At 42.1% G+C, this 22,196-nt stretch overlaps 1 protein-coding gene across 16 annotated transcripts in view; it reads right to left on the reverse strand.

The window, feature by feature from the left end:
• Positions 1 to 22,196, reverse strand: part of Macf1 (microtubule actin crosslinking factor 1) — a 354,064-nt gene that overhangs the window by 290,005 nt on the left and 41,863 nt on the right. The gene's annotated exons all lie outside the window — the stretch shown is intronic.

Below are 22,196 nucleotides of genomic sequence, written 5' to 3' on the forward strand. Positions count from 1 at the left end.
CTAGGGGTTCATTTAACATTTGACAATGAAATCTTTAAAGGGCCACACACACCACAAGAATGTCACCACAACAGGAGCTCGTGGGCAAATATCACATGATAAAGGGACAGGTTTCGCAAAACAAATGACCAACACTGCACTTTACTTAAAGCAGTAATGTTTACAGCCTGGAATACAGCCACACAACACAGGTGACCGCCTATCAGCACAGGCCAAGGTGAGAAGAAAGCAGCAGAACCTACCAAGCTCATTCCCTAAATGCTGAACCCTAACAGTCAGAGGGACAGGACCTTCTCCAGAGATAACTGGGGAGAAAAAGCAACTCAGACATTACCACATGCCCCCCACTTTAGGCACGAGTTTATGCAGCCACTTTGTTTTTTAGTTGCTTTCAACCTGCAGAGGTTGTGGGTCAGGTGTTACCCCTAAGAATATTTAAGATGACTCTGTGTTCTGCCAGGCATGGTGGGCAAATACCTGTAATCCCAGTGCTCGAGAGGCTGAGGCAGGGGGATCGTCACAAGTTGAAGGCCAGCCTGAGCTACATAGTAAACTCAAGACCAGCCTGGATTACACTGTCTCAAAAACCAAAAAAAAAGAAGTCTATATATCTCAGATCAGGCATAACCCTCAAAGGGTTCATGTATCAGTAGCTGCTGCAAATTTCTTTCTACTCTGCGAGCCTCAAAAAAAAAAAAGATAGGGCCAGGGATTTAGCTCAGTGGTTCTGCCGCCTGCCTCGAAGGCTCAAGGACCAGAGTTCGATCCCCAGTACCAAAAAAAAAAAGACCCCTGCAACAATCACGGGCTCCTAAAATTAAGGCTATACATATTATAATTAGAGGAGAAACATTGATATTTCTATAACATTTTTGTTATAAGGAACTCAAACTGGCTTATCTTCGTTACCATACTCATCTTTGAAAATGTTTTTATGTCACATTTCATTGCAACTTTTCATTTATACATGAGAAGGGAGACAGAAGCTAAATAATCTGCCCCAAAGCCAGATGTGATGGTACATTCTATAATCCCAGCTACTTTAAAAAAGAAAATCCCAGCTATTCAGGAGGCTGAGGTAGGAGGATTACAAGTTTGAGGCTAGCCTAGCCAAATTAATGAGATCCTATCTCAAAATAAAATAAAAAGGGATGGGAATGTACCACAAGGAGTGCTTGCCTAGCTTGTGTGAGGCTCTGTTTATAATCCTCAATGCCATGAGGGAAAAATAAAGTCTGTCCCAAAGTCACACATCAGCCCAATGAGAGGACATGGAAAAAACCTGTATCATAGGGCTGGGGATGAAGCTCAAGCGTAGCTCACCTAGCTGAGAGGCCCTGGGTTCAAGTTCCAGGATGGGGCTGAGGGCTGGGTGGCAAATCTGTTTCCCTAATCTGAGCTTGGTAGCCCCAGCTCACCTTACCATGACAGCCTTGATATCCTAGAGACTCAGGAGAAACTAATGGAGTCAGCCCTCACTGAACAACCCCTTGAAAGAGACAGGCACCTACCCCACTCCACACCCCCCACCAAACTTTTTTTTTTTTTTTGCAGTACTAGGGATTGAACTCAGGACCTTGCGCAGTGCCACTGGGCTAAATCCTCAGCCCCTAACTCTTTTTTTCAAACCTGGCTGGCTCACAGGCTGCCATGCAGTGATCTAGGTTAGAATTCACACTGTACCAAATATAATTTTGTGCAAAACTTACAATTAAACAGGTTGGATATAAGTGGAGAAATCATGTGACTAGATTATGAAAACAAAATGAGGGCCAGGAATTTAGCTCAGTGGTTCTGCCACCTGCCTCACAAGCACAAGGTCCTGAGTTCGATCCCCGGTACCAAAAAGAAAGAAAGAAAGAAAGAAAAGAAAAGAAAACAAAACAAAACAAAATGAAAGACACTCACTTAGAGGGATCAGGCAAAGTAACTTTAATAGCTGCTAGAATAATACAAAGGGAAAAATAATAAAAATAACCCAAGCTTTCGTGCCTTCCAGTGCTACCAGATAATAGTAACAACAAGGTAGCCAGCCACACTGTACCAATCTGAGTATATGGAGTCTCGGCGAAACACAAACGTAAGTTTCCTTTTCTTAGAGAACTTACGGCCAAGATAAATAGGCTAAAAAGGATTGTAATGCTTAAAAAATATAAGACAACAAGATACAGTAAAAAGGACAAATATAGATTCTACAATGTACTATTGTTAAAATCATAGTATCTCTAAAATCATCTGGTCCAACAGACCAGATCTGCTTCACGGAGCCTAGATTCTTCATTTGTGAAATAAAGCTGTGTGCGAAATGAAAAAGAAAAACATTAAATAATATTCAGATCATGTGTGCCTCTTTTTCTGGAGCTTTTCAACTTATTTCTCCAGTAAAAATATAGATCACATGGTATGCTGAAAAAAACTTTAGTTATAAAGTCAATACCTAGATTTGGAGTCTATCTCACAACTCAACTTTGCCTCTAACAAGCTGATGTGAGCAGGAACCCCAAGTTTTTATAAAATGCTAGTTCTCAATTTTTTTTTTTAAACTGAGGACTGAGCCCAGGGAGCACTGAGCTACATCCCCAGCTCTTTTTTATTTTGAGACAGGGTCTTGATGGGCATGGTGGCACACGTCTGTAAACTCAGCACTCAGGAGGCTAAGGCAGGTGGGTCAACATGAGTTGGAGGCCATCCTGGGGTACAAAGTGAGTTCAAGGCCAACCTGAACTACACAGGAAGACCCTGGAGAGAGAGAGAGAAAGGGAGGAAGAGAGGGGGAGAGAGAGAGAGAGAGAGAGAGAGAGAGAGAGAGAGAGAGAGAGATTGACTGACATTGACATTAAATTGCCCAGGTTGGTCTTAAATCTCCTGCCTCAGTCTTAATTTTTTTTGCGGGGAAGAGGTTACAGAGCTCTCTGAAAATTTGATGGAAACTGAAGATACTCTTCCCTAAAAGAAGACACAAATTCAACTACACACAAACTTCTGTTGACTAGTGGAGAGGGGTCAATGAACCTCAAGTAAAGAACTCCTGATCTTATTTCTAAGATCTCTTCTGTGTCATGATTTAGAAGCAATTAGCACAATGCAATCTGAACATAGTGCCAAAGAGAACATGGTATAAAGGAACGAACAGTCAGCCAGAGATGAGCTGGGTCCTCTGCTGTAAGTCTACTTACAGATTCTCCCTACCTTGAGGAGAAAAGCAGATGAGACAACAGCAATCTAATAACAAGAACTGATTTAAAATAGCCACTCTAACTAAGTGCATTTAAAAGACAACACATGCTGGTTTGCCATTTCCTCTGAGTTGCACCATTAAACTTGTTTAATAGCATTTCATCAGATAAAAATTAAACAAATACAAGGATGTTTGGAATTATGAAATAAGTGATGGTTCCAGCTTGAAGCTCTTAAGGATGAAGATAGGGTTTGGGGTGGGACAAAGGTCTGGACTCCACTTGCATCCTTAGAAACAGGGACCTTTCCCCAGAAACAGCATTTCAAAGCTGCCGAGTCCAATACCTCTATATCCTCTCCATGACTGCTTATCGTTTATCTCCCAGTAGGTCTCACAAAGGCGAACTATGAGCAATAACGTCAGGTGCTAAAAGAGATTCTGCCCTAAGTTCCAGGCACACAGGGCTTCAATCTGGCAGTCTATAGGCACTCTCTAGCCAGCTGCTGACAAAGGAGAGAAAAAGGTCCTGCTGCCTCCAACGGCCTTTACAAAGGCACAGACACCTAGGAGTGGAGTGGAGCGTGACTGAATGCAGCCACGCCAGAAAGTGCAGGCTACAATGCATGAGATGTGGTCCTGAGGGCTTCTGACTCTTCTGTGACAGGATGACTGTTAAAAAGGAATACCTTGCCGTGCCCTGGAGTGGGCTCACCTGGAGTGGGCTCACGGACAGAGGACAAAATCCTGCTTCTAACACAGGAGAGCAAGTTTGCCAATACAGTACAACTGAGAAGATCTAAGACAATGAGAGAATGAGTCCTAAATTGGAGCTCCTACAATTCCCCAAAGACCCTCTAGAAACCAGTACCTCCCACAATTCGTTTGAAGCAATCCTCCCCAAAACAAAGTCCTCTTCCAACGAGCACCCCACTATCAGGCCAGGGAAATTAAACCTTGGCAGCCAGATTAAGGAATCTGTTCAATCATTGTTTCATATATACTTGTTGCATTTTTACCAGGTACTAGACACTGACTTACATTCTGGGCACACAAAAATCAGTTTCCTGAAAGACAGCAAGGGAAGAAAGGAAAAGATTCTCAGATTCAGAGAAACAGGGGTCATGGAGTCACCAACCTAAAGGCACAGCTAACTTCCAACTGCTCACTCTCCAGATGAACCCTGAAGGGACAAGGTTAAGGGACACAAAAAGTAACTCCCCTCACATAAATACATCAGTTTTCTTTGAGGGAGAACTGATACCCTGACAGCCAGTTGCCATTATTATTCCACAGCAGCTGCTGGCCCAGGAAAAGAGCAAAAATGTCTCCAGTGACTTCAGAAGCCAGTAACTAAAGCAGATGCCAAGTTCAGAGTACTATTCAGGGAGCAACAATGATCACTTTCTTCACTGTCTCCCCAAGGCAGCAGAATCTGAGGGACAGAAGGGTTCAGTTACACCTTGTCCTTCTGCTGGAGAGAAAATAAGTTTACCATGTGAAGAAAGGTTTCTCCCAGGGCCAAAGCTGTCTCTATAGGACTGAAGTGAGAAAACAAAGAAGCAGGTCTCATGCCTGGACAGAGAGGACTAAGCTGGCAAGATCAAAGGAAACTTTTAAAGTAAAAATCTGGCCACAAGGGCCCAAGAAGCTCCACCCACCCGGCCCTCAGCCAAGGCCTACAGAAGCGCTAGTTTGGGTTAGACCTACTCAACAGGGCCCAACAACAAGTACAAAGAGAACCCGTACTTTAGAGCACAGCCCCTCAAATCAGCTCACTCTTCTTGGTCCTTCTCTTTTCGGCTGTGTGGTCCATGGAGAAATGGATGCATCTTGAGCTATTTCCTCCCTATACTGGTTACGTAATACTACAGGCCAAACAAGATGAACAATGAACAAATTGGGCATAACAGCAAACACTTGTAATCCTAACTACTTGGGGGGCTGAGGCAGGATCTCAAGTTTGAGGCCAGCTGGGCAACTTAGTGAGATATTGTCATAAAATTTAAAAATCTGGTGGCTTGGCTCAAGGGTAGAATACTTCCCTAACATTTGTGAGGCCCTAGGTGCAAGCTTCAGAACAAAAGAATTAAAGGAAAGAAAGAAGGCAGGTAGGCAGGTAGGCAAGGAGGAAAAAGAAAAGAAAGAAATACCAAGCAATTGGCAGGTACGCCTACATGTTGTCAGATTCTATCCCAGTCTGAGATGAAAGTTCCCTTCTCAGTCTATAAAAATCACAAAATAATCTAAAAGCCTCAATATCAAGCATTCTGAAGACCTAAGAAAAAAATCAGAGATAAGAATCACCTACTACCAGAAGGTGACAGACCTCCAGCAGAGATGAGAGAGAAGGAAATTTATTTCAACAAAAGCACAATGAAACAGCCCCAAGCATGCAGGTGTAGTAGAGGTCAACAGGTTCTCCAGCTCCCCCATGACAGCTACTTCATCCCCTCTCAAGACCTACAGGACTAGCTAGGTGTGGTGGTACATGTAATCCCAACACTTGGGAGGCTGAGGCAGGAGGACTGCTGTGAGTTTGAGGCCAGCCTGGGCTACATAATGAGTTCAAGGCCAGCCTGAACTATATAGCAAGGCCCTGTCTTACAAAAAAAAAAAGACCTACAGAATACAGGTGCATCTCCAAGTCAACTAAAAGTAGACATCTGCTTCAGAGAACTACATTTGGTTATTCTGACACACCTAGAGGAAGAAAAGTACTTGCAGGTTCAATTACTCTGAGCTCCTCTGCTAGAAAATCAAACATGTCTCTAAAAACACAGGCAGCAACTTCCAGTAGCATTCTTTTGTTGCTTCAGAGAAGAGGAAGGAGGCAAAATAAACATTTTTGAGAAGTTAGAATCCAGATACTAAAAATAATATAAAGGAATTTTCCTCTGAAGCTGCCCTTTGCTAACAATCTAAGAACATCTAAGGTAAGATACATGGTGGTGATCCAAGGATGGTAAAATAGGAGTCCTGAGAAATCTGTGTAAGATTTCTGTGTGTTAAGGAAATGCCAAAAGTATCTGCTAGACAGAACTGCAATGAGAGTATCAACATCTATTTAATGAGTAGTGGGTATGTCTGTACTTGCTAATTATTTGTACCTGTCTATATGCTTGAAATATTCATAGTAATACATTTAAAAATGAAAGCAGTGAATTACACTATCCATCAAATTTACAAAGATGTATTCCCTTCCACCCACAAGTCCCTATCTAAAAACCTTCTCTAAAGATAGCCATATGCAAAAGACAACTGTAAAAAAATATAAAAAATTTTTTTAAACTCAACCATTCAGAAACCAGAATTCACCCTAGAGACAATGGAAAACCATTAAAAGAGTCACTTGGAAGTGACTTTTTTCCCGGTGGTAATGGGAATCAAACCCAGGGCCTTCACACTGAGCTACAACTCCAGCTCCTTTTATTTTTTATTTTAAGAGAGAGCCTTGCTAAGTTGTCCAGGAAGGACTGGAACTTGTAATATTTCTGCCTCAGCCTCCCAGAGTGCTAGGATTACAGGTATGCATCACCTCACCTAGCAGAAGTGACTTTTTCTATAATCAGATTTTAATTACAGAAAGAGGACACTAGCCAAGTATGGAGGCGCACACCTATAATCCCAGCACTTGGGAGGCTGAGGTAGGAGAATCACTGTGAGTTTCAGGCTAGCCTGAAATACATAGCAAGACCCTGTCTCAAAAAAAAAAAAAAAAAATCAAAGGAAAAAAACAAAACAAAAACAAAGAGCATCCTAGGGCCAGGGATGTAGCTCAGTGGTAGAGCACTTGCCCAGCATGTTGAAGGTCATTGCCTGGCAGGCCAATACTCAGTATCACAAAGAGAAAAAAAAAAATCTGACAGTGGTGAAAAGAAAGGAAGCAAGACAGAAGGAGGACCAGCTAGGACACTGTTATAGTGATATGTTGAAATATAATGACCATTACAGAGACATGTACAAAGTACTACAAGAACTCAGCTGAGAAGGCAGGTTAAATTTTTCCTGGTTGGGATAGGCAGAAAGTAGGATACCAAAGCTGGTCACTTGTAAGGTGGGACAAATGACTACAGTATGAATAAGAGTTTGTGAGGCAGGTAAAGCAGAAAGCATATTCAAGAGGGAAGAAAATGGCATCAACAAGGGATGAAACTGAGGATCCATTTCTAAGAGATGTGGCATGATTGCTAGCAGAAGCCAGAGAGGATGAAGATCTGAAATAGGGAACGGGTCCAACCAGGAAAGCAGTTACTGAGGTTTTTCTGAGCTAGACAAACAGAAACTTGTGTCCAGTTAGATGTGGAAAATGAAAGAAGACAAGAAAGCAAGCAAACAAAAAAACAGAATTCCCTAGTCTGGGCAAACAGGTGGAGAGTGATAGTGATACAGTACTGGTATCTGAGATGAGTATATGGGAAGAGAAGCAGGTTTGGGCAAGGGAAAGAAGGGAGATGATGATAACCTCAGTTTGGGATAGGTTATATTAGAATTTCTAGACTTCAAAGAGGAAAAGTACAGTAGTCATTTAGAAATACAAGCCTGGCCAGGTGTGGTGGTACACGCTTCAGCAATTGAAAGGCTGAGGCAGGAGGATCACAGCAAGTTCAAGGCCTGTCTGGGCTATATAGTGAGTTCAAGGCCAGCCTGAATAGAGTGAGACCCTGTCTCAAAAAAAAAGAATGAACAGAAATACAAGCCTGAACCTCAGGGAAAAGCTCATATTTAGAGACTCTGATTTGAGAGTCATCATTATACACATAACGTTGACAAATAAAATCATCTAAGCAGTAAATTGGTCCAGGGAAAGCACAAGATCCGAAGAGTGGCAAATAACTGTGACACCTGAAAAGAGGTTACCAAATTCTGCAAGTAAGTCATCAGAAGCGATACTGATTTCAACTGGGATGATGGGCACGAGCTGGTTATGGTAGGTCAAGATGGCTAAAGAAAGATAAGAAACAATATTAAAATTTAATGGTTAAAACTAAGCAAACAAAAAGCAGAGAAAGCTACCCTGAAAAAAAGACAGACTCAGGGTCGGGGATTTAGCTCAGTGGTTCCACCGCCTGCTTTGCAAGCACAAGGTCCCGAGTTCGATCCCCGGTACCAAAAAAAAGAAAACTTTTTTTTTTTTTTTTTAAAGAAACTTTTTCTGAGGATGGAGAAAACCTGAATAGATTTATAAGAGAAGAGTCACTAACTAAAGAGAAAAGACTAAGAATCTGAAACATACAACACTCAAAGACCTGCCTCTGAAATAAATAGGCAGGAATGATGAAAGGACTAGTAACGATTACAGATAAATCAAGAGGTAAAGGTGTGGAAAGTAAAAGACTTATTCGGTGGAGTGGTGAGTTAGAGAAGAGTGGTGGAAGTCTGAAATAAATGCTGCAGGGAAAGGGAATAGGAGTCAACCAGAAGAGAATCAAGATGTGGTTGGTGCTCATAAATCTGTAAAGAAGCCTGTCAGCACAGTGCTATGCCTCAGTGGAGAAAGTGAACATGGGTCCAGCCCTACAGAAAAAGAAGGGAAGGAGGAAGAAACAGACCCAAGTATATCTGTATAAGGATTGTACAGGCTAGGTCAGTAAGATGCTGACCTCATAAAAGGGCTGGTAGACTGGAAGCAGCAGAGCCCAGGTTTCACAGGCAAACAGTAATGGAAGAAGTGAAAGAAAGGTTATGACCAGTCTATCAGATTTCTAGAAGGAACAGAGCAATTTCAGGTAACCTAAAATACTCTTCCTTCAAAAGATGTATTCATCTATAAGACCAAAACTGATGCCATACTCATTTCCAGGCCAAGCTCTAAACTGGTTCTTCAAATAGATGATACCTCAAGGGGAATTCCAGTGAGAAAGGGAAGGAGTTGGGTTCTCCTCCTAAGCTTCCTCCTTCCTTTGAGATTTGATCTGCACCTCTGGGCACAATATCAATAACTTTTCTTTTTATTGACTGGGGATTATTGGGTGTCCTCATGTATGCGGAATTGCTGAAAATAAAAATTTAAGAAAACTGTTTAATTACTAGTTTGGCAAGTCCCTCAGGGGTCTTAAGGGCAATTGCTTCCCAGGGGTGTTCTTCACAGCTCTTTAGATACGTCCCCCAGAGCTAAGTAAGCTACAGAGTTAAGTACAGCTCAAACATAAAATTCAACAGGGACCGCTTTGCAAGCGCGAGGTCCTGAGTTCGATCCCTAACACACAAAAGAAAAATTCAACAGGGAAGCAGAAGTTGGAACCTGCTAACAAGGTAAGTGACATTCAGTGCAAAGAGAAAGGTTGAAGGTTAGGGATGTAGCTCAGAGGTACAGTGCTTGCCTAACATTCTCCTGGGGTCCCAGTACTGGGGGAGGATGGTGCTGAAAGGTTAAATTTAATCCTTGATTCCTTGCCTTGCAATGAGAGGAAAAATAAAACAAGCTACTTATTTACTCCCTAAGATTCAGGCTCCCACCTAGCCTATTATTGCAGTCTGGTACAAAAAGCACAAAGAAACTTGAATCCCCTTAAAGACCTCCAAATTAACCAGATCATTGCCCACCCCCCATCAAATGACTGCTGGCTTATACTGTATGATTCACTCTACAAGCTCAACTTCCTTCCACACCTTCCATCATCCAAAAGACAAAGGATACAGTGATTATAAAAGGTAACTTCTGTTATTAAAGTGGTCTGTAAGAAGGTTAAGAATCCAAGAGCTGTTTAGGCACTTGGATAAGCATCTGGGATTTGGGCCTCACACCGGCCTAGTCTGCCATTCCATTTGGAGGGACATGAGCCCTGCTGTGGAAGATGTTTGTTTAATGAGGCTCTGGTTCACCTTCACTTGGGTCTCTGCCTTTCTTTGCTCACAAACACTTAATTGTCCCTGAAAAGTAGGTCACAGTGCCTTGTGGAACAATCTGGAGACTGCTAAGACCCAGCCTATCACTCCAACAGCCCAAAGAGGGCCAAGCCGTGTCTGGGAGACCAAGACCAGTCAACAGTGCATTGTGCCAAGAGCACTCTAGGTGCTCTAGGCGGCAACCTGGCTACTGCCTTTCCTAGGAGGTGACTCAGCGGCTGGGGAGAGAAGACGCCCAAGATATGAGGCTCATGTGAGTTCAGGAAATAGCTGCTCCACTTGGATGGCTAATGAGGTGTTCCTAATCATCCCCAAATGAAGGGAGCAAGAGGTGAACAACCAGAATGCTAAACTCTTCCCCACTGTTCATATGGTCCCTTCTGTAGAATACCAAGCATAGCTCAACCATAAATGGAGTTGCCTGAATGTCTCCCCACTCCTTCCCCCAAATATATGCTTCAGGACACCCAAAAATAAACACTGCCTCTTACCATAACCTAGAAGCACATTCTTAGCACCATAAGCTGTCATTTGGGCAAAAAGAAGCGTTAAATCTTTGTGCCAAACAGACCATCCATCCAAAACGTTAAGGTAAGAGAGACTCCTCTCTCAAATCTCCAACCTTCTAACTGGCTAGTTCACTAAATATAGGATATTGCTTCAAAGTCAAAAAGAAGGGGCTCCAGAGAATGAGGCGACAGAGGGCTGGCAGTCTGGGAAACAGCCACTAGAGGGTCAGCTGTCCAGCTGGCTCTGGAATCTGAAGATTTCTAAACCTAACAACTGCTTTTCTCAGCAAGAATCAGAAGTATGTGTGGCAGCTGCGGAGGATAAAGGCTGCGGAGCCCAGCTTCAGAAGCCAGCAGCAAACCACTTCCTTGGCCATGGTTCCCCACAAAAAGCAAATGCTGCCAGGACCTTCACCCTGGGTCCGGATACCACCTCAAAGAAAGGAATAGGAAAAGGAACTGGTTATCTCTTTGGCAGGCAGTGTGTGGACACCCCTCTCTCTCTCCCCAAGGTCTCTGGTAGTGAAACCAAAACCAGTGACAACCCCAACCTTGTAAACTCTGTCTATATAACTTCTAATTATCTTGTAGTCTCACGCACATGTCCTCCTCTTGCTCCCTCTTCTCTATCTCCCCTGTGCCCCAGCATACACACACTTCACTTCTCCGAATCTAAAGGTCCTTTAGACTCAGAACCGTATCATCGAATACCTAACTTCATATTGTGTTTTATTATTAGATTTAGTCTAATGGACTCTATAATCTACTGAGGAAAGAACACGTCTTATGACTGTATGCTCTGAGCACCATTTTAAGCATTTTACACATCTTATTTCATTCAATTTCCTCAAGAATCCACAATGTGGGTGCTATCAGTAAACATTTTACAAGCTGGCCATGATGGCACAGGCTTGTAATCCTAGCATTCTGGGAGGCTGTGGCAGGAGGATCACCGACAGTTTGAGGCCAGCCTGGGCTACATAGTGAGTTCAAGGCTACATAATGAAACCTTGTCCCCCAAATAAAAGGAATTTGCCTAAGTTCTGCTAATAAATGGTACAGTACAGATAAGGCTGCGGGCAGCCTGAGTCCACATCCTCAGCCCCAGTGTTCTACACCAGTGGTCCTCAAACCAGCACCACCCACATCCCAAAAACTTGTCAAAAACACAAATTCTCAAACCCCACCCTAGACTCAGTACAGACTGACTTATACCAGGGTAGGACCCAGCAATCTGTTTTAACAAGCCCTTCAGGTGTTCTGATACAGGCACAAGTTTGAGAACCACAGCAGTATATTCTCACGCTATGCTTCTTTGGTTTTTCTGTATTTGAGCCACACTCAATATAGAGAGGAGTCCAGGAGGAACTTAATAGCGTAAAAATAACCTGAACAACTTATTATAGCATAATGGTTATGAGTGTGTGGATTATACAACCAGACTGCCTGTCAGCGTGCGACACAGCTCTGCTGCCTATCAGCTGTGCGTCCTCAGGCAAGTCATTATGCCTTTCTGTTCCTAACTTTCACTAAGTATAAAATGGAGATAAGTTACAAAGATTAAATAAATTAGTATTAGGGATGGGGTGTAGCTTAGTGTTGAAGCATTTGCCTGGCATGCATGAGACTCTGGGTTCAAACCCTAGCACCATATATAAAAAAAAGTTAACAGGTCCGGGGATTTAGCTCAGTGATGCCACTGCCTGCCTCACAAGCACAAGGTCCTGAGTTCAATCCCCAGTGCCAATAAAAAAAGTTAACAAAGCATTTATAAATTATCTCATAGGTTAACAACAGCTTAGCAAATGTCACATAAACTTTTATTAACTATGGTCTTTAACCCATTTTTTCAATTAGATTCAACAAATAGTTACTAGGCTTGCATGTGCCAGGCACACACATTCTGCAACATCTCCCCAGCTCATCATCAGTCTTCCAACAAATGTTCTGATGCCCTTGGTATATGCAGTACAGTATGGCACTAACGTGTCCTTTAAGGATAGCACAAAGTCATAGTCCAGATATGTCATTTACACAAGTAACTCTAGCACACAGTAGTAGTAAGAATCATAAGATAGCACACTGTTCAGTGCAAAGACACGGGATTAGAGGCTGTGAGATTTACTTTCTGTTCCAGCTCTGGGTGACCTCAGGCAAATCATTTAATTTTCCTGAGCCTCAGTTTCCTCAGTTGTAAAACAGTGATAAAAAACTATCTCTGAGGTTCAAAAGAGCTAGTATATGTGAAGCATTTTGTGAAAGGTTGTGTGAGGTGTCCATTTCAGCACTATTATTTTTAAGTATATTTATTTCAATAACACTGCATAAGTTCAGGAAGATATTACTTGTACTTGAGTTAATTAGGAAAGGCTACACACAAAAAATGGTATGCAAGATGGATATGGAAAGACAAATAAGATGTAGAAATGAAAAGGCCAATCCAAGCATCAGAAACAGCACAAGCAAAGGCATGAAGTGGGAAAGGTAATACATGTACAGGAACAACACTAGTCCACTGAGCTGGAATAGGAAGACTAATGGGAGATAACATGAAAAAAGTAGGAAAAGAATAAAAAAGAGGAAAAGAATTTGTCACCCCCCCAAATACACACACATATACAAGCATCTCTGACAATTCAAGTAGGAGTCATTGATGAAACAGTTACAACTAACTTAAGGATTGATCTGTAAATTTGAAGTATTTAATACACACTGAACTCCATTTACATGGGATGATTAGAGCCAACTATATCATATATGGAACATGGAAGACCTATGCATTCGTTGAGCAAGCAGGGGACACATCATAGTGGTCATTTACCTCCCCCACCACCACCTTTGGTATGAGGGATCAAACTTAGGACCTTGCACTTCCTAGGCAGGCAGGGTGCCACTGAGCTATACCCCCGGCCCTGAAATACCTATAATTACAAAGCTTGTATAGATTACTCTTCATCAGAGCTTCTCACTGGGAATTCAAGAGACAACTCATACATTGTTTAGAATGCACACCTGTAATTCCAGCACTCGGGAGGCTAAGGCAGGAGGATTGCCATGAGTTCAAGGCTAGCCTGAACTAAAGTGAGATCCTGTCTCAAAAAACAAAACAAAACAAAAAGATTGTTTTGGCCTTTACAACCAATCTTTTGATATGATTATTCAAATAAAAGAATGCATTCATTTAATACCAGCCAAAAAATGAAATAAAAAGGCCTCAACCTTCTCGGTCATTTTTCAAGCATTTGTCTGGACCTCAATTCAAATACAGTATAATGTACCTTCACTTTGTATCATTTTCACTCATTGTTTTTGCATTTGAGATACTGGGGATTGAACTGAGGACCTCTGCATTGAGCTACAAGCTTGTTTTTTATTTTCTATTTTGAGACAGGGCCTCCCTAAGTCACGAAGTTAGCTGGGCTGGGCTCAAACTTGCTAAATCTCCTGCCTTAGCCTCCTAGAATTACAGAGGTGTACCACCACACCCTGATCACTATTTTTGTACAGGAAAGTATTCTACTTTTAATGCAGCAATTCTTACTTGCCAAAAAACATCTGAAAGAAAAAAATAAATTTGGCCTGAGGAGGTAGCTCAGTGGTATAGTACTTACACAGCATGCACGGGGCCTGGGTTCTATTCCCATCATCACAAAATAAATAAATCAATAAACTTAACACACTGTGAAAAAGTCCATTTTTAGTCAACAAAGAGTAAATATAACCCGTTGAGCAAGTCAAATATTTTATACTTAAAATACAATTCTCAGTTTTGCATAAAGAAAGTTGCATTAGGAAAACACATGCACTTTCTAAGGAACAAGCAGAAGGCGAAGTTCAAATTTTAAACTGAACACTCAAGTGTTTGCCTTTTTCCCACTGTCACACAAGTGCCCCCTACTGTCAGTCGTATTTAATAAATGTTTCTCTAAAGCTTTTTTTTTAAGATTCATTTTTCAGCTAGGGTATGGTGGCACACGCCTGTAATCCCAGCTACAGGGAAGGCTAAACCAGAGAATGGCAAATTCAAGGCCAGCCTGGGAAACTTAGTGAGACTCTGTCTCAAAATAAAATTTAAAAATGGATGGAAAGGAGCTCAATGAGAGTGCCTGGTTAGCACAGGAAGCCCTGGGTTCCACTCCCAGTACCAAAAAAAAAAAAAAGATTATTTTAGATCCTCTCCTATAGTGCCCTTTCCAAAGCACTTTTTCTTTCTTTCTTTTTTTTTTTTTTTGGCTAGAGATTGAGCCTAGGCATTCTTTACCGCTGAAACACATCCCAGAACTTTTGTTTGAGACAAGGTCTCCTAAGTTGCCCAGGCCTGCCTCAAACTTGCATCGTCCTCCCTCAATCTCCTGAGAAGTTGGGATTACAGGTATGCACCACCATGCCAAACACGAACGTAATGTTTTAGTCCTATGTACATACACAGTATTAATAAGTAAAACTAAATGTGATCTTTATTAATGCAATATGGAATTAATTTGCTTACATATGTTGACAGCATAAGATCAGCCTGAATAGCACCTGAAAGTTAAATGGTATAGAAGCAGGAATATGAGAGCAGACTTATTTGGGTAAGGGAGTATAATGAGGGAATATAAACCCAATGACACTGTAGTCCTCTCAAGCACAGAGAACTGAGGATAAACCAATATAAATTCCCTTTCCCCTATAAACCAACCAGAGTCCACAGCTAGAGGTCAAGGAGTTTGAAGGGGCTCCACCTCTTTCTCACCCTCCACCTCATGTCCAGCGTAAGTATAGTGCACAAAAGCTTGGGCTCCTGGACTTTTCCAGGTCTCTTTTAGGCCTGATGATAGGCAGAGAAAGAGACACTCCAAGAACCTGCCTAAGCTATAAAGATTCTTCTGCTAAGGTTCTGTGTATCTCAACCCCTCTGAAGACCTTTTCCATCATCCTGGGCTCCCTGTTATCAATCTATATATCCTCATGGTGAGCTGGGTGAAGGGGAACCCAGAGGGGAACATACAGCTTCTACACTGTGTCAACTATCAATGATGAGATATCTGCATGTATATACACATGTACATATATGTATGTATGTATGTATCTTTACCTACAGGCACACGTGTGCATGCATGCACACACATACCCCTTATAAAATGCTATGCTGGTTGAGCTACACTGCCATTCATTGTGTTCACCACTCCACAGCTATACAGACTGGAATTCTCTCACAGTCCCTCACCTATACAAAATAAACCAAGATTCTGGTTATGTCACCACCGAAAGAATACCAAAGGAGAGAAAGTAGGAAGTTACACACATACAAGAGCCATCTGCCCTTGGGAAACATTAGGCTAGGAGGCAATATATTTTCCCCTAGAGTTCTGCCAGGCCTGGACCCTCTGTAAGCAGTTCTGTGGGTTAATCATTTGTTAGACTCCTATCAAGGTAGATCCTATTGATACGGAAAAGTTTTAGATAACTTAATAGATTGAATATTAAGGTAGTTGTAGAAGCAAAATAAGTAATGCGTTCTTTTAAGATTTGCTTTTCCTGTAACTCTTTGTTTAAGGTGAAGATTATCTGACTCTAACCAGTAACTTCATTAACCTAACAAAGTTACCGTGCCAGGATGAATTTACAATGTATATGGCCTATCTTGTGTCTGTGACTTGTAAGTAGGAACTGGAATTGTATTTACATATCAAAGACCACTAGGGATGAGATAATGGCTAAAAGGGACATAAAAAGGGAAATGCTGAACAAAGGGGGTGCAGATATTGACCAGACTGGTTTCTGGCATGCCCGTCCGCTCGCGAGAAGAAATTTTATTATTTTATCCAAATTCTGTGTCTCTGTGTATTTCTTTCCGAGATTTCCGTAACACTATGACCAAAACCCAGAGAGGCAAAGTCAACACACAAACAGTATTGTTCTATTTCACCCTCTTCTTCCCAGCTTTGAAGATAGTTTAGAGATTCAATTCAATAGCAGCAGTATTTAAAATAATCATTATTAGCCATTCAAATGACTATCAACAGGTGAATGGATAAATAAAATGTACTATATGTATATAATGGAATATTATTTAGCCTCAAAAGGAAGGAAATTCTGATGCTGTAACATGGGTGAATTTTGAAGGTATTATGCTAAGTCACAGAAGCACAAATACTGTATGATTCCACTTATGTGAAGGACCTAGTGCAGTCAATTTCATAGAAACGGAAAGTAGAATGGTAGAATGCCAGGGAATGAGAAAGGTAAGAGAAACTATTATTTCATGGGAACAGAATTTCAATTTCAGATGATAAAAAAAATTCTGGAAATAGATGATAGTGGTAGTCATACAATAATATAAATGTATCTGATGCCACTGAGCTACATACTTAAAAATGGTTAAAATAGTCCATTTTATGCTATGTGTATTTTACCACAATAAAAAAAACCCATATTGCTGTCAGACATAACAGTACACATTTATAGCCCCAGCTACTAGAGAAGCTGAGGCAAGAGGGTCTCAAGTTCAAAGCCAGCCTAGGTAATTTAGTAAGACTCTGTCTTAAACTTTTAAAAAGGGATAGGGCTGTAGCTCAGTGCTCCCTGGGTTCAAGCCCACATACCTGGAAGAAATTATATTGCTATGATGACTCCTACTGATGAAAGTTAGCTATAATTACATACCTAATATGTGCTGAGTAGTGTGCTTTATATATATATTAACTCACTTAACCTTTACAGAAATGCTGCAAGATGGTTATTACCACAAATATTTTGCAAATAAGGAATTAGGAGCCAGGTGTGGTGGTGCAGGCCTGTGACCTCAGCACTCAGGAGGCAGAGGCAGGAAGATTGTTGGGAGTTCAAAGCCAGTCTGGACTACATAGTGAGTTCAAGGCCAGTCTGAACTATATAGTAAGAACCTGTCTCAAAAAAAAAAAAAAAAAAAAAAGGAAATTAGGAAAAACACAGCCAGTTGAGAGGTTAAGAGACTATCTAGGGTCACAGACCAAATGAGTACCCAGAGCCAGAATTCCAAAACCAAGACTCCAAGGATTTTTTTTTTTTTAAAGGTACTGGGGATTGAATTTTTAAGAACTTCAAGATCAATTTTAAAATCTGAAAGTTAATTTAAAAAGAAAAATAATCTAAGAAAGTCTGTTTTTAAAAAAAGGACTAGAAGTTAGTACATTACAAGATTAGACCCTAGGTCCCCAAACATTAAGCAAAGCTCCACTTGATGCAAAAGGGATCACAGTGGCTTCCTGCCCATTCCTCCTCTGCTTTCGCAGCAGAAGGAGCGAGAACAGGCCAGACTGGATGGATGGCTCTTGGTTCGGAACACAGGCGTGCTGCACAGCTCCACAGGTAGCACCACTTCCTACCAACCCCTCCCAGAGAGGAAGGCACAGGGTTAGCTGCTAAGGACAGAGGACAAGAAACCTGGACAGCCAGATTCCAAACTCAGCTCATGTCCCTCGGTCAGGGCTCAAGAAGGGCATCCTGCCAGGTTCCATTCCAAGGGTGGTATCCTTCCACCAGAGAATAACAATTGCTTCCTAGTGGACTTAGGTACAAGAAAGGCTAGCCAGACAATGTGACAAGAGAGGAGTTCACAACATGTAGGTCTCCAGGAGGACCCAGCTTTTCTGACCTATGTGAGAGAAAGAAGGCACTCTATCACCATAGGTCAACTAGGCATAGCCCAGCAAAGGGATTCAAAACAATCCTTTTAGGTCTGTGACTCTCCCAGAGGAACAAGGAAGCTTGGGTTCATGGATATGCTTTGAATTCTTCAAATGAAAGCCATTCTGATGAAAACAAAAGCTGCCTCCTTCCTTCCCACCACCTCACCCCAACTGATTTATAGTTACCAAGTGTCTCCTGGTATTCAGAAAGTATGCTCTCAAACAGGAAATGAAAAAAATATCCATTTCTTCCAGAAGGAAGAGGGAGGAATCACAGTCTTAGACAGGAAATCAGCTGATCAGGCTCTAAGCCATGGAGCTCAGGGAAGCAACTTTTCCTTCTCTTACCAGGGATATGAAGTCTATTTCCTCTCAAACTTCAGTCACCTCCTGTGTAAGTATTTCCAAGCCAGGCCATCTTGTTATGGAGTCCTGGGTATTCACTAATTAAATGGAGAAAAGGATAGCACCCCATGCCTTAATGCCAAGCAAAAGGACAAGCCACAAACTTCCTACTTTTTGTTGATAGAAGGAAAAGAACACAAAAGTTACATCTGCACAATAACCAAAGAAACACAAAGAATATTTTCCAACAGCTACAGGTGACCCAAATATTTAAAGTCTTTATCCACCCCATCTGGGGTTGTGCTGGGTGTGGGGCAGATACCAGAGGAGCCATTAAAACTTTCTCGTTTGACAACAGCAATCATCATCATAACTGCTGGACAGTTCTGCAGTGCCTGGCTAGCAGGGGCCCAAGACCTGCTTTCCCAACCCCAATCTAATCTTGAGTCCTTCCCTTTGCTAAGGGCTATATCTTCATTTGAGAGGACTGAGCAAGTTATCTCTGTCCCTACAAAGGTCACAGTGACTAGAAGCCTTATCCAAGGTCATCAGCTAGGAAGGCATGTTCTCCCACAGCAAGGAACTGCAAAACAACTGTTTTTCAAAATATTCTTGGGCAACAAAAGTCTCTATTTCCTAGCCACAAAAACTGCTTTATCTCTCTCCAATTCATCCAGATTTTTCTACTGTCTCCCAATTCAGTGTGCCAGGCATGCATCTGTCTGCCCTTAATGCATTTAAAGCAGCCATCCAGTATTCAACTTAACATACATCTAAAAACACTTACTTTGAGCTGGGCACTGCGCTAAAACATCAGGGACACAAGGATAAGTAAGCCGTCATCCCAGCTCTCAAGGTACTCAGACTTATGGAGAGCAGAAAGGCAAATAACTAACCAGGCATGGTGGTGCATGCCTGTAATCCCAGCACTCTGGGAGGCTGAGAGGCAGGAGGATCGTAAACTGAAGTCCAGCCTGGGCAACTTAGTGAGATCATCTCAAAATATAAAATTTTGGGGGATATACCTCAGTACAAAGCCCCAGGGTTTAATGGGGGATGGGAGGAGCAGGTGGGCAAATAAACTTATTCAGAGAGATGAGTAACATCAAAAGGCAGAGTGTGGAGGGCCTGGAATTTAGCTCAGTGGTTTTGCTGCCTGCTGCGCAAGGGCAAGGACCAAGTTCAATCCCTGGTACCAAAAAAAAAAAAAAAAAAAGACAGAGTGTATGTTTCAACTCCTTTGCCTATCAGCCACAGCATCTAGGGATACTTGGCTTACCCAGTAAAGGAACTTTTCTCTCAAGGAACCCCTGAAAGTATGTTTACCTTCTTCATTCCCAACTTAACATCTCCAAATGATGCTGTCCACAATTCCAAGGCTGTAAATTGCTATGGCATGTAAGAAGAGCTCCACAGTAGAAGAGAATCCTTTCGTCAGCTGAGGAAGTTCTACAAAACCACACCCTGAAAATTTGACCTGAACAATGAGATGAGTGTGTAAACCTTTCCCTGATGTTTGTTCCTCCCAGGGCCAGAGAATGGAACATGTAGGAGTATTTATCTCAAGAGACAGAAAGGAGTAGACATCAAAACCCACATTATTCCCATGGACCAGATCTCTCCCACCAAGACAGTCTCAGTAATTTTCTTCTTCCCTCCGGATTAGTTGGCAGCTAAATCATCCCACAAAAAGTAGGGAGGCATCTAGCCTAAATAATGTGCTTTTAAAAAGATTTTTTTGAGGGCCGGGGATTTAGCTCAGTGGTTTCGCCGCCTGCTGTGCAAGCACAAGGACCTGAGTTCGAGCCCCAGTACCAAAAAAAAAAAAAAGATATTTGAAAACTAAAAGCCCAATCATCACAAATGTATTAGGGTCTTGGCCATATTTGTACTCTGTTTAAAACACCATTAAGCCCCATCTTCTGATAATGAGATATCTACAAACAGGGAAAAAAAAAAATCAAGTCTCAGAGTGACCTTTTCCCTTGCAGGGACAGATATCAGCCCCCAACATAAGCCTTCTCTGGGTCCTCATTACTCAGAACAAAAGAATAAAGAATGGAGTGAGGTCTCTTTATCAATAAAAAGAACAGATCGTCATATTAGGAGGCCCCAAGACCCCTAAATCAAGCAATCAAAATATTCTGCCTCCTCAGCCATAAGAGTTTAACAATCACATTCCATTTCCTTTTCTCTGCCTTCCTACTATTTGGGGAGGGGAGAGGAGTAGAAAGATGGATTCTATTCAGGTCTGGGTAGCTAAGGCAGGGTGTCTACTGCACCTAGGCCTCACAAACTGAAGGGTGAGCGATTTACAGTGCATGGTGGGAGGTACCAGTGAAGGAGGGAAGGAAGAAGTAAGGGAGTATGGCTAAAAACAGGAGGTTTATACAACTTCAGCAGCAACCTAGCAGGTGCAAGGAGGCCGGAAGCCTTTTCTCCAGACTCATTCTAATGAGAAAGTGAGTAGCTGGGTGGTTCAGTTTTATTGCAAAGTTAATAATAAATGGCAATTAATAACTGGTTTGCCCCCAGAGAAGCTGGTTTATCAAATTAGCCTACTGCTAAGACGCTGCTCTCGTTACACCATCCTTTTATTTATGGTTTTAATAAAGCCAAACCCCCGCATGCTCCCATCCATCCCCTTTTCTGCCCTCCTCCTACACTTAGTATCTCTCTTCCCCAGCGTTAAGTCTGAATCCCATCCAGTAAGGGAGGAAACACAACCTGCTGCACAGGCATTTCGTGTGCCGACACTCCCGGCACACACCCCATCCTGACAGGCAGCCAAGATGATGTCAGCCAGCTGAGTGTTCCCTCAGGCTTCCGGCTCTGGGCACCTTTAAAAAGAGTCGTATTAACAAAATCTAATCCCATCAACATTTGGTGATTACCTGCTGAATGTTGGGCACTGCACTAGTCAAAATGGGGAATAGAAGAATATATCATAACCCACAAGCCCCAGCAGCACCATTTAATTGGACAAATACATGAAAAATTAAATAACAAAAAATAAAATACAAGCCAGGTCTGGTGGCACATACCTGTAACCCCAACTCTCTGGGAGGCTGAGGCAGAGGGATCGCGCAAGTTCAAGGACAGCCTGGGAAATTTAGCAACTATTATTTATTAGCAACTTTTTTTTTTTGGTACCGGGGATCAATCTCAGGACCTTGCTTGTGAAGCAGGCAGTGGAACCACTGAGCTAAATCCCTGGCCCTAGCAACTATTATTTATTTTATAAAAAATTAAAAGGGGCTGAAATTGTAGTTCAGTGTGAAAGCCCTGCATTCAATTCCCTGGGCTGCAAAATAAAATCCCAGAGGTGGTACACAGCATTTCATGGTCAACTAACAAATGAGTGTTACAGTCATACTGAATTCAGAAGCAGAATGAGTGACCACAGGTAAGTATGGTTTTCCAAAGGATTATGGGAAAGAGAGGCCATGAGCTGAGCTCCAAAGACATGTAGCACTTTACTAGGAAGTAGGAGAAGGATCTTACGGGAAGGGTGCTCTAACAGAGACACAAATCCCAAGCTTTAAATGAAGACTCATAAGTAAACCGGACACAGCCAGCTGTGGTGGCATATGTCTATAATCCAGCACTCTAGGAGGCTGAGGCAAAAGGACTGAGTTCAGGCCCAGCCTAGACCTAGCAAGACCC

Source organism: Heterocephalus glaber, unplaced genomic scaffold (assembly GCF_053883595.1).
Source record: "Heterocephalus glaber isolate CG9 unplaced genomic scaffold, H.glaber_assembly_v1.0 deba00001452, whole genome shotgun sequence".
Lineage (NCBI taxonomy): Eukaryota > Metazoa > Chordata > Mammalia > Rodentia > Bathyergidae > Heterocephalus > Heterocephalus glaber.